Genomic DNA, 13,112 nt, shown 5'->3' with positions numbered 1-13,112 from the left:
AAATAGATCGCATCTTATCAAAACTCCACAGAGTCACGCTGAAGTATTACACTGCAAATATGCTTATAAAACAGCTTATGAGGATTAAAATGATTTTTACAGAGCTTACTAAACTAAACATTTCAGACTTCAGATGCTCTCAGAAAACAGCTTTTAAATCAATCAACAACAAAGGCTTGTTTTTCCATAGAAAAGTATATAATGATTGAAGAATATACCAATATACCATTCACTACACAACACCCTTAGCAATGTAAACTGTATGTTCTGAATTGATATTGTTCATTGAAGCTTACTGTACTATGTAGAAGAGTGTTGTGAGAAAGAGATCGAGTGAGCGAGTTTATTACCTGCATTCAGATTTAGCATTTTCCTTCAGGTCAGTAATATGTTCATAATAAAAAATCAGTTTAAATGTCCGACGTGTTATCTTGTCCTTTTAACATTTAAGGGGTTTTCCCGTGACTGACAGCACTAGTCAAAGCATTTGTCAGTTGCGTCTTGTTCCGTTTCCAAAACAATTCAGTCTTTTCAATATAAAAGTCTTCGCTACTGACTGACACACTCATAAAGACAGTCTTTGCTGCCATCTAATGGCGTAACAATGTAACTTCTGCTGCTGTTCACGGTCAGGGACTATTTTTTTCCGGCGGAAGGAAGGCTTTAGTGAAAGTTTACTTCATGAGAGTTGCATTGACACATATTTTTGGCTTTAATATTTGTATTGTATGATAACCGTTTTATAAAAGCAATAAGGTACTCGAGGCTAGTGCTGTATCGTGAATAAATCACGGCTGAAGGGGTTCCTCCACTTCGCGTCGTGCCTAACAACGCCCTTCAGCTGTGACTTATTCATGATACAGCACAGCCTCTCGTACCTTATTGCTTACATAACCATGTTCACATTTTTGATAAACAAAAGTGTTCCTGTATCATTAGCTAAATCTGACTGCCTTGTTGAGTGTTGTCTATAGAGGGCTGAGTCCTAAATGAGTTAGCATTTTCAAACTTCTGGGTTTTTGGTTACATGTGTGAAATGAGGTCTGTGGGTTAACAAAAGCTCAAGAAACTTGCATGTTACATTTTCATAATACTCTTGAGTGGAGTATTTAGATTTTTCCTTCTGGCGTTTGTATTTAGATGTTCATAAAAGTTATCATCATTATAAACAAAAGGTGTAAGAATCATAAACTTTTGTTGGTCACTCAGAGAGCTTATTTTCTGTAATTATCCAAAAGACAATGGGAAAAAAATCCTATTGTGTTTTTGTTGAGGGATCAAAGGTGATGCTTCTGGGTTGGCCTAAAAAAATGACTTCATCCCTGCAGACATTCATTTAGTCCAGTTAATAATACATTTAATTTTGCCCCCCTGATCCATTCTTTTTAATAACAGTACAACTGAATGGAACACCAATGGAGTCAAAGTTAAAAAGTTTTAACTTAAAGGATTAGTTCACTTTCCTAATTAAAATTTCCTGATAATTTACTCACCCCCCATGTCATTCAAGATGTTCATGTCTTTCTTTCTTCAGTCGAAAAGAAATGAAGGTTTTTGAGGAAAACATTCCAGGATTTTTCTCCATATAGTGGACTTCAACAGTTACCAATGGGTTGAAGGTCCAAATGTCAGTTTCAGTGCAGCTTCAAAGGGCTCTACACATGATCCCAGACAAGGAACAAAGGTCTTATCTAGTGAAACAATGTCATTTTCTAAAAAAAAATAAAAAAATTATATACTTTTAAACCACAAATGCTCATCTTGCACTGCTCTGTGATGCGCCACGCATTACGTATTCACGTTGGAAAGCCCACGCATTATGTAGGTGGAAGTACAGCGGTAGGGCAATAAAACTCCATCTCATTTTCTCCTCCAACTTCAAAATCACCCATCAGTCATAGTTTGACTTAGTCTTTGCAAGTTTGCTTTGTAAACACTTGCTCGGTACTTCCGCCTACGTCACGCGCAGAGCTGGCAAAGGCATAAGCGAACTAAGCGGCTGCTTAGGGCCCCTGTGGCCACCAGGGGGCCCCCAAGAGCACATCAAATGACAGCTTGATTTTAACAGTTGCAGTTCTAGTGCCTCCGTCCCAATAATACTGTACAACTCGATGTACATTCGCATCACATTAGGTCTGCACGATGTATCGTTTTAGCATCGATATCGCGATTTGCTTAACCATGATAGTCACATCGCAGGAATTGAATGTTTACCAAAAGTTGTACGTGTTTAGGTCCTGTTACACAGATGCACGTGAACACCGAATTGCGTTCACTTCTGCATCTACTTATACATCCGCATCGGACATATACATGCAGAATTATGTCAAAATGTCCTTGTAAACACAGTTGCTTATGGCTTAGGTAACCCAGACAAAGAAAACAGAGGTGTATCATTATAAACTATCCGTACATTTGGTCTTAAAGTCACAGCAGGCTTGCTGCTTCCTGTGTCATGAATGTTAAGAAACAACAAAATACAAAGAGAAAATCACTTTTGCATCTTTAACACAGATTAGGCGGTAACACTTTACTTGAAGGGGTGTGCATAAGACTGACATGACACCTTCATAATCATGACGTGACACATGTTATGAATATGAAGGAGGTTTTATGAATGTTTATGACAACTGTCATTAAGTGTCATTCGCTCAATTATGTCATTTTTAATGCAAAGATGACATTGTTTGAGATGTCCGAGTTATGACAACTTGACATAAACCAATACATCGTAACCTGTCAGTGTCTTTGTCATGACAACTTGACATCATTTATGGGTTAACATTACATTAAACTGTCATGTGGTTGGTTTTGACATTGGCTGTCATGAGGCCATTATAATAGTGTCATAAATATGTATCTTGAGCTCAAGTACAGTGGTACAAATTGAACTTGTCATTAAAATGTCATTAAGTGACAAAACTCTGACAAATAATTTTATAACAGCGTCATGACTATTTTTCATTTCATGGTTTTTTTTGTTGTTTTTTTTTAAGTTTCCTCCAACAGAAGGTCAGATAATAGACAATTTCAAATTTCGTAAAAAGAGATGACACTGTTATAAAATAATGGTAACACTTTATTTTAGGGTCTTTTAACTAGTTGCTTATTACTATTAGCATTCATATGGCTAAAATATTGGCTGTTTATTAGTACTTATAAAGCACATATTAATGCCTTATTCTGCATGACCTTATTCTACATTCTTAATCCTACCCAATACCTAAACCTAACAATTAACTATAATAAGCAGTAAATTAAGAGTTTATTGAGGGAAAAGTCATAGTTAATCGTTTATATATGTGTTCCCTATACTGAAATGTTACCAAAATAATGTAATGTAATGTTAACCCATAAAGCTAAGTAGTTTTTTTAAGTTTGATAATTAATCTGCTATGTCATGTTTATGACAGGTTATGATGTTTTGCAAATGTCAAGTTGTCATGACAAAGACACTGACAGGTTATGATGTATTGGTTTATGTCAAGTTGTTGTAACAAAGACATCTCAAACAATGTCATCTTTGCATTAAAAATGACATAATTGAGCGAATGACATTTAATGACAGTTGTCATAAACATGCATAAAACCTCCTTCATATTCATGACATGTGTCATGTCAAGATTATGAAGGTGTCATGTCAGTCTTATGCACACCCCTTCAAGTAAAGTGTTACCCCTTAATTCTTAGCTGAAAAATATAAAACACCCAATTGATTTAATTTAAATCACCCAAATTGTTCTAGAATTATTATTTTCAAATAGAGCTAATAGCAGCCTAATAGTAAACATGCTGCTGCTTGTCCTCAAAGGTATTGTTCACCCAAAAATGAAAAATTCTCTCATTATTCACTCTTTCTCATGTTCTCATGTCACGCGTGACCTTTCCAATGTGATAATCGAATCACAGAACTAGTGCAAGATGAGCATTTGTGGTTAAAAAGCATTTTTTTTTTTTAGAAAATGACATTGTTTCACTAGATAAGACCCTTGTTCCTTGTCTGGGATCATGTGTAGAGGCATTTGAAGCTGCACTGAAACTGTAATTTGGACCTTCAACTCGTTGGTAACTGTTGAAGTCCACTATATGGAGAAAAATCCTGGAATGTTTTCCTCAAAAACCTTCATTTCTTTTAAACTGAAGAAAGACATAAACATCTTGGATGACATGGGGGTGAGTAAATTATCAGGAAATTTTAATTCTGAAGTGGCTAAAATACACACTCTCAAAAATAAAGGTTCCAAAAGGGGGTTTTCACAGTGATGCCATAGAAGAACTACTTTTGGTTCCCCAAAAAACCTTTCAGTGAACAGCCGCAGCCATCTTTAGAATTTTATATTTGAACTCATGCTTTTGCGGTAGCTCTGTATATTTCTATGGCATCACTGTGGAAGAGTAATTAGCTGGTGAAGTTGATTAAATTATTGTAGAGTTAACAAAAGTTATCATGGGCACTGTAATGTTTGAAGCGAATGTCAAATGTCAGTAGACTGGGAAGATTTTAAAATGAGTGTTTTGTTCATAAATCCATAAGATCTTGGAAATAAAAACCGGAAGACAGAAAAGGGCGGGGCTACATAAGGTCTATTAGTAGAAGACTGTTAGATTAGGGTTAGTAGAATACAGTAAGTTGACATGTCGTTGCAAAGTAATTTATAGTCAGTAGAATGTCTGTTGGGGGAGCAGATATTAAGCAGACTATTAATGTGACCGTTTTCAAATGTTTGATTAAATGAATAAGCATTCATTTCATTTGCCATTATTAATGTGTATTATATCAGCATTACGGTTACGGGTGACCCTGCTCTCTGGATGTCGGCATCAGCACTGGCCGTTAAAAAAAACCTATATTGGTCAACCACTAGTATACAGTGCACATGGGACACAGCCTCATTACTCAGTATTGCAGTGCTAAGCACATGAGAGCGGGGCAGAGGGGCGTAGATTAGAGATTATTAACACGAGAAACAGACTAATCAGTTCAACAGAAAATCCCCTGAACCGCAAGAAGAATGAAGGAAATGAGAGGATGAGAGAGAAACGACAAGAGAGAGAGATTATTTGAAGAATTAGCAGCAATATGCATTGAAAGAAAGAAAGAAAGAAAGAAAGAAAGGCAGCTATTGAGAGAAAAAGAGAATCATTTCATTGGAACAAAACAGCAATTATTCTGTTGTTATGCTGTTGACAGTTTTCATAGGCAGTCATGTGTGGATGCATAATGTGCTGAAGAAAGAAACGCAAAAGAGAGCGAGAGAGTGTTTCTGACATCGATGAACTCTACCCGTGTTCGTGCACGCTTGTGGAGTGTGAAGGACCGACCACGGTGTTGATTTGGTGAAAATGAGCCAAAATGCTTCAAGACATCCCTGCTTGATACAGCAGCACATCTGCTCAGCGTTCACCAAGCCTGCTGAAATCCTCCCTCAGTCTGCTGCACCAAGACACTATCATTAATAGGTTCTGTCTGAGATGAAGACTGGTAAAGCCTCACGGATGGAGGACACTAGTAAATAACTAGTCATTTAGCGGATGCTTTTATTTAAAGTGACAGCGCACTTATTACATGTTCAATCCCCTCTCTCGTAATGTGTGCATTAACCTTTAGACCGTTTCCCTTACATAAAAGTACTCAAATGATAATGTAATATGAATCACAGAACAGAATGATTACAATATTCCATTGGATTTACATCACACAGGTAGTTCAAAGAAAAATAATTCTTATTATAAAGTTGATATAAAAATGGCCTTATATGCAATTGTTTGTACAACTCTGTTATTGAGTGTTGATTATTAAATAAATTATTATAAAAATTAATTATCTATCTATCTATCTATCTATCTATCTATCTATCTATCTATCTATCTATCTATCTATCAATCAATCTTTCCGTCTGTCTGTCTGTCTATCTATCTATCTGTCCATCCATCTATCCGTCTGTCCATCTATCTATCCATCTATCTATCCGTCTATCCATCTGTCTATCCATCCGTCCATCCGTCTATCTATCCGTCTGTCTATCCGTCCGTCCATCTGTCTATCTATCTATCTGTCTATCATCTATCTATCCGTCCATCCGTCTATCTATACATACTTCCATCCGTTTATCCATCTATCTATCCATCTGTCTATCCGTCCATCCGTCCATCCATCCATCTGTCTATCCGTCCATTCATCCATCTGTCTATCCGTCTGTCCATCCCTCTGTCTATCCGTCTGTCTATCCGTCCGTCCATCTATCCGTCTGTCCATCTGTCTATCTATCTATCGGTCTATCCATCTATCTATCCGTCTATCCATCTGTCTATCCATCCGTCCATCCATCTATCTATCCGTCTGTCTATCCATCCGTCTATCCGTCTATCCGTCTGTCTATCCGTCCGTCCATCCGTCTGTCCATCCATCTATCCATCTATCGATCATCTATCGATCCGTCTATCCGTCTATCCATCTATCTATCCGTCCATCCGTCTATCTATACATACTTCCATCCGTTTATCCATCTATCTATCCATCTGTCTATCCGTCCATCCATCCATCTGTCTATCCGTCTGTCCATCCGTCCATCCATCCATCCATCCATCCATCCATCCATCCATCCGTCATCCATCCATCCATCCATCCATCCATCCATCCGTCATTCATCCATCCATCTGTCCGTCCATCTATATGTCTGTCTGTCTGTCTATCCATCCGTCTGTCTATTTATCTGTCTATCTATCTATCCGTCCATCTATCCATCTATCCGTCCATCCATCCGTCTATCCCTCCGTCCGTCCATCCATCCATCCATCCATCCATCTATCCATCCGTCCATCTGTCTATACGTCTATCCGTCCATCCATCTATCTATCCATCCATCCATCTGTCCGTCTGCCTGTCTATCTATCTATCCATCTATCCGTCCATCTGTCTGTCTGTCTATCTATCCGTCTGTCTGTCTATCCATCCATCCATCCATCCATCCATCCATCCATCTGTCCGTCTGCCTATCTATCTATCCATCCATCTGTCCATCTGTCTATCTATCTATCCATCCGTCTGTCCGTCTATCTATCCATCTGTCCATCTATCTATCCATCTGTCTATCTATCTATCCATTTGTCCATCTGTCCATCTATCTATCCATCTATCTATCTATCTGTCCGTCTATCTGTCCGTCTATCTGTCCGTCTATCTGTCCGTCTATCTATCTATCTATCCATCTATCTATCCATCTATCTATCTATCTATCTATCTATCTATCTATCCATCTATCTATCTATCTATCTATCTATCTATCTATCTATCTATCCGTCCACTTATCTATCTATCTATCTATCTATCTATCTATCTATCTATCTATCTATCTATCTATCTATCTATCTATCTATCCATCTATCTATCTATCCGTCCACCTATCTATCTATCTATCTATCTATCTATCTATCCATCCATCTATCTATCCATCTATCTACCTATCCATCCGTCTGTCTGTCTGTGTGTCTGTCTATCTATCTCTCCATCTCTCTATCTCTCTATCTGTCTATCTGTCTCTTAGAAGTAGTGTGAAGTACCATATCAAAACACTGGCACATGAATTTTAGCACCACCCTAGCAATGTCTTAACAACCGCCAACAACACCCTAGCATCATGACAGTGAGTTCTGCACTGGTAAACTATCTACTAAATATGGAAAAATTAATTTTGTTCAGTACTGAATCGAACAGTCCACATCAGTGTGACAACAGCACACATCTGCCACTCAGACAGATCCATTTCTGCATTCTCTCTGAACTAAAGGACTCATTCCTTATAAGGGACCTTCTAACACGCATCTGCTGCACACGCACCGACAGGTGGAGAGAGTCAAACGCTGACACACCAAAGCTCACGTCTGGCTCAACTAGATTCAGAGGTTTGAAATAACAAGATCTCTTTGGCTTTGATGCTGCCTAATTACTTCCACAAGAAATGCCATTTTATCATGAATGAACGAACCAGAGCTTGAAAAAACACTTCGAGCCACCGGGCGTGTAAGAATGCAAACTATTCCCGATGCAAGAGCCTTACAGTGCAGCCGATCAAGCATGACACATTCAATAAAGCTCTTCATCTGAGAGGGTCTGTATGTAACATGGACATTAACTAATATGCATTACACATGTGCAACTAATATGCATTCAAGATTTAATATTACAGTACGCATGCTTGGACATATAAAAGAAAGTCTATATTTAGATCTTGCAGCTGATTTCTTTTAATCACATTTTAATCACATGATGCAGTATTAAGGTCTGTGGCGTGACAGATTCATTTTAAACCTCTGATGTGTTGTCTACTGCAGTAAAAGGATCTTTAACATTTTAACCATTCAGGTTGTGATGTTACATCCAAACCACCATGGGTGATCACCTTTGACCCTATAATTCTATATGACCCATAAATTAAATTAAATTAAATAGGGGGATGAAAGTGGCACAGTACTTTAATAGTAACTATTAGGTGTCCATTTTAATACAGATCTGCAAGACTCTCATGCATCAAAAGGTTAAAAGTACTAATATTCTCAAAAATGACATGTGTATAATAATAATAATCCAAGAATTAAAAAAAAGTTTAAAGTAGTTTTGGTTGTATAGCATGGCATGTCCCATCTGCAAGTTTTAACAGACAAGTCAAAAACAATATTAATGCACGCAAGCAAGGTGTTTGAGAAATAACGTCTCGTATCCTAAATGTTTCTTCACTTGTTTAATCTGTGTTAACGGGCTCGCTCTGATCGGGTGTAACTGTGCACTTGCTGAAGACTGGAACAAATGCAACAAACACCAAACAACAAAGGTAACAAACGTATCGCCGTGACGTCACACCCATATATATGTCTTACCTTCCGCAGTTCAAAGCGTTTCTTCACTCTACCTGCTTCAGAAACACTTCAGCACAATCTGGTGTCGGTTAATGTGTGTCCAACATGGAAAAGTCCGGTCCGCTCGCGACTCCTGCTCCGGCTCTGATCTGTGCGGTTACTCGCGGAGCATCGAAACTTCCCGGTGAACCGACAGGACGCGAGACGCGCAGCGCAACACGTGGATGACAGACAGACAGACGCACTGAAAAGCTGAAGCTGAAAGTCATTTCTCATGGGAATGAAACTGAGGCAGGGAGCGGTGCGGTGACACCTTATACAGAACCACAGCGACACCCTTCGGTCAGAGATGGTACATCCATCCATCCATCCATCCATCCATCCATCCATCTATCTATCTATCTATCTATACATCTATCTGTCTAACTATCTATCTGTCTGTCGTTCTGTCTATCTATCTATCTATCTATCTATCTATCTATCTGTCTGTCATTCTATCTATACATCTATCTATCTGTCTGTCATTCTATCTATCTATCTATCCATCTGACTGCCGGTCTATCTATCTATCTATCTATCTATCTATCTGTCCATCTGTTATTTTATCTATCCATCTATCTATCTATACATCTGTCTGTCGTTCTGTCTATCTATCTGTCTGTCGTTCTGTCTATCTATCTATCTATCTGTCTGTCATTCTATCTATACATCTATCTATCTGTCGTTCTATCTATCTATCTGTCTGTCATTCTATCTATCTATCTATCTATCTATCCATCTGACTGCCGGTCTATCTATCTATCTATCTATCTATCTATCTATCTATCTGTCCATCTGTCATTCTATCTATCCATCTATCTATCTATACATCTGTCTGTCGTTCTGTCTATCTATCTGTCTGACGTTCTGTCTATCTATCTATCTATCTATCTATCTATCTGTCTGTCGTTCTGTCTATCTATCTATACATCTGTCTGTCGTTCTGTCTATCTATCTATCGTTCTATCTATACATCTATGTCGTTCTATCTATCTATCTGTCTGTCCGTCTGTCATTCTATCTATCTATCTATCCATCTGACTGCTGGTCTATCTATCTATCTATCTATCTATCTATCTATCTATCTGTCTGTCCATCTGTCATTCTATCTATCCATCTATCTATCTATACATCTGTCTGTCGTTCTGTCTATCTATCTGTCTGACGTTCTGTCTATCTATCTATCTATCTGTCTGTCGTTCTATCTATCTATACATCTATCTGTCTGTCGTTCTGTCTATCTATCTATCTATCTATCTGTCGTTCTATCTATCTATCTGTCTGTCCGTCTGTCATTATATCTATCTATCTATCTATCTATCTATCTATCTATCTATCTATCTATCTATCTATCCATCTATCTATCTATCCATCTGACTGTCGGCCTATCTATCTATCTGTCTGTCCATCTGTCATTCTATCTATCCATCTATCTGTCTGTCGTTCTGTCTATGTATCTATCTATCCATCTGTCGGTCTATCTATACATCTATCTATCTGTCTGTCCATCTGTCATTCTATCTATCCATCTATCTATCTATACATCTGTCTGTCGTTCTGTCTATCTATCTGTCTGATGTTCTGTCTATCTATCTATCTATCTATCTATCTGACTGTCGGTCTATCTATACATCTATCTATCTGTCGTTCTATCTATCTATCTGTCCATCTGTCATTCTATCTATCTATCTATCTATCTATCTGACTGTCGGTCTATCTATCTATACATCTGTCTATCTATCTATCCGTCTGTCCATCTGTTGTTCTATCTGTCTGTCCATCTGTCGTTCTATCTATCTATCTGTCTGTTCATCTGTCGTTCTGTCTATCTATCCATCTGACTGTCAATCTATCTATACATCTATCTATCTATACATCTGTCTATCTATCTGTCTGTCGTTCTATCTATACATCTATCTATCTATCTATCTATACATCTGTCTAACTATACATCTATCTATCTGTCTGTCCGTCTGTCGTTCTATCTATCCATCTGACTGTCGGTCTATCTATACATCTCTCTATCTATCTATCTATACATCTATCTATCTATACATCTGTCTAACTATACATCTATCTATCTGTCTGTCCGTCTGTCGTTCTATCTATCCATCTGACTGTCGGTCTATCTATACATCTCTCTATCTATCTATCTATACATCTATCTATCTATACATCTGTCTATCTATCTAGATTCAAGATTCAAATTTATCTACAGTATCTATCTGTCGGTAGGTCTATCTATCTATCTATCTATCTATCTATCTGACTGTCTATCTATCTGACTGTCAGTCTATCTAACTATCCATCCAACCTTTACTGCACATCTCACTGTCAGTCTATCGGTATATTAGAAAATGAAGCTTCATAAGCCCAAATATAACTATTACGCAATGAGGATTTGAGATTCACTCTAAAATGTATTAGGCAAAAGAGTGCAATTGACAATTAATGCTCAGGGAAAGCACAAAAGCTATCTAGTTCCATTCTGAATGCATGAGCTATAAAAGAAGGCACATGAACAGAGAGAGTTTTTCAATAGGAAATGTTTTATTAGATTGCAGAATTACATTTTTTAATTCAGGCAAATGTGCAAAGGGTCCAAATTGAATCAATTACATTGCAATTGCTTGTATCATAGTCATCCCTAAAGAAAACACAATACAAAATAGTTTGCATTAGGAAAGGTAAGATGTTAGCTTAAAATGTCTTACAAATAATCATTGCAATGAAAAGATCAAGATACAAAATCATCTGTGCATTACGTGTGCAAAATCTCACATTATAAAATATTTTAGGAAGAAATACAGACATTATGAAATTCAATGTCATACAAATATTGTGGACAGATTTTTCTTTCGAATGGAAATTTCTTTTAAAGCAGTAATTAAATGTTACAAGTGTCAAACGTCTTTCAAGTGACTGACCTTCTGAAGTCAGCACACGACGAGAGACAAAAGCACTTTGAAATGTTACATAAAGGATTGAAATTCTAAGGACACTTTAAAGAAATGTCTCGGCTGGAAGAGGTTCGGTTAACTCTAGCGGTCATCGCCCTACAACTAACACAAATACACATTTCAGACGGCATCACCTTGGGCTAAACCAGAGCTGATTTAATCGTGTGTCCACGGGCGCTCCTTCAGGCCCTGCGCTCAGACGAACACAATCAAGCCCTTGTTTTTCATTTCTAAAAAGACGTATCAGACCTACCCTCTAGCTTTTTGTACAAAATTAGAGCATAAAAGTTTAATTAATAGAAAAAAATTATCTCCTCTAATTGACATAATTAGAGAGTGAGGTTCAACTGATGTCTGTCTTATGAAGATAAAAGAGAAATTTAATAATTAGAACGGAAAACTTTCCTTGTAAGGTGCTTCTCGCTGATTGTTTAAAGAAAAAAAAAAGCTACATTTTAAAATGATACATTTCTTATTGACCACATTTACCTGCACATTATCACGGGAAAGATGTTTACATACTATTCAGATATAAATTCCTATATACAGAAGTGGACAAAAGTGATGTCCAGAGGGGATTTTTATATATATATATCTCAAGGCTGTCAAACGATTAATTGCAATTAATCACATCCAAAATGAAAGTTTGTTTTTACATAATATATGTGTGTGTACTGTGTATCATATACACACATGTATATATTTAAGAAATATTTGCATGCATATACTGTATATATTTATATACTTTATATTATATATAAATATAACAATTGTTTCTTAAATATATAAATGCATGTGTGTGTATTTAAATATACATAATAATTATACACAGTACACGCACATATACTGTTTTGTGATTAATCGTTTGACAGCCCAATTATATATATGAAGACTTCAGATGCAAAAGCCTCTAAGTGCCGTCTGAAATTTTCTTCTAAAATGAGCATTTTTATCAAGCTTTAATGGCAATTAATTGGTCATTTTCATTGCCATTAAAGTGAATTAACTGAACATAAACATACGAGCTTGATAAAAATGCTCATTTTAGAAGAAAATTTCAGATGGCACTTAGAGGCTTTTGCATCTGAAGTTATCATATATTCCCCTCATTTTGATTGTTTAATTGAGCTTGTAGGGTCATAAAATCGTGATTAATCATTTGACAGCACTAATTTATAGATAGATATTTATATTTTAAATGTGAAGGAAAAACAAAACATTAAACTTGGTTAAGGTATTTGGCAAAAAAGGCAACAAAAA

General features: G+C 36.9%; 1 protein-coding gene across 2 annotated transcripts in view; it reads right to left on the bottom strand.

Annotated features, from left to right (window-relative positions):
• plxnb3 (plexin B3) overlaps positions 1–9,112 on the bottom strand; it is a 99,863-nt gene extending 90,751 nt beyond the window's left edge. For both annotated transcript variants that reach the window (XM_048208979.1, XM_048208981.1), the window contains exon 1: positions 8,875–9,112. The gene's annotated coding sequence lies outside the window, so the exon portion shown is untranslated. The remainder of the gene's footprint in view (positions 1–8,874) is intronic.
• Positions 9,113–13,112: the final 4,000 nt, after the last annotated feature.

Source organism: Megalobrama amblycephala, linkage group LG12 (assembly GCF_018812025.1).
Source record: "Megalobrama amblycephala isolate DHTTF-2021 linkage group LG12, ASM1881202v1, whole genome shotgun sequence".
NCBI lineage: Eukaryota > Metazoa > Chordata > Actinopteri > Cypriniformes > Xenocyprididae > Megalobrama > Megalobrama amblycephala.
The sequence above is the reverse complement of the archived record's forward strand: the minus strand, read 5'-3'. Positions and strand labels throughout refer to the sequence as shown.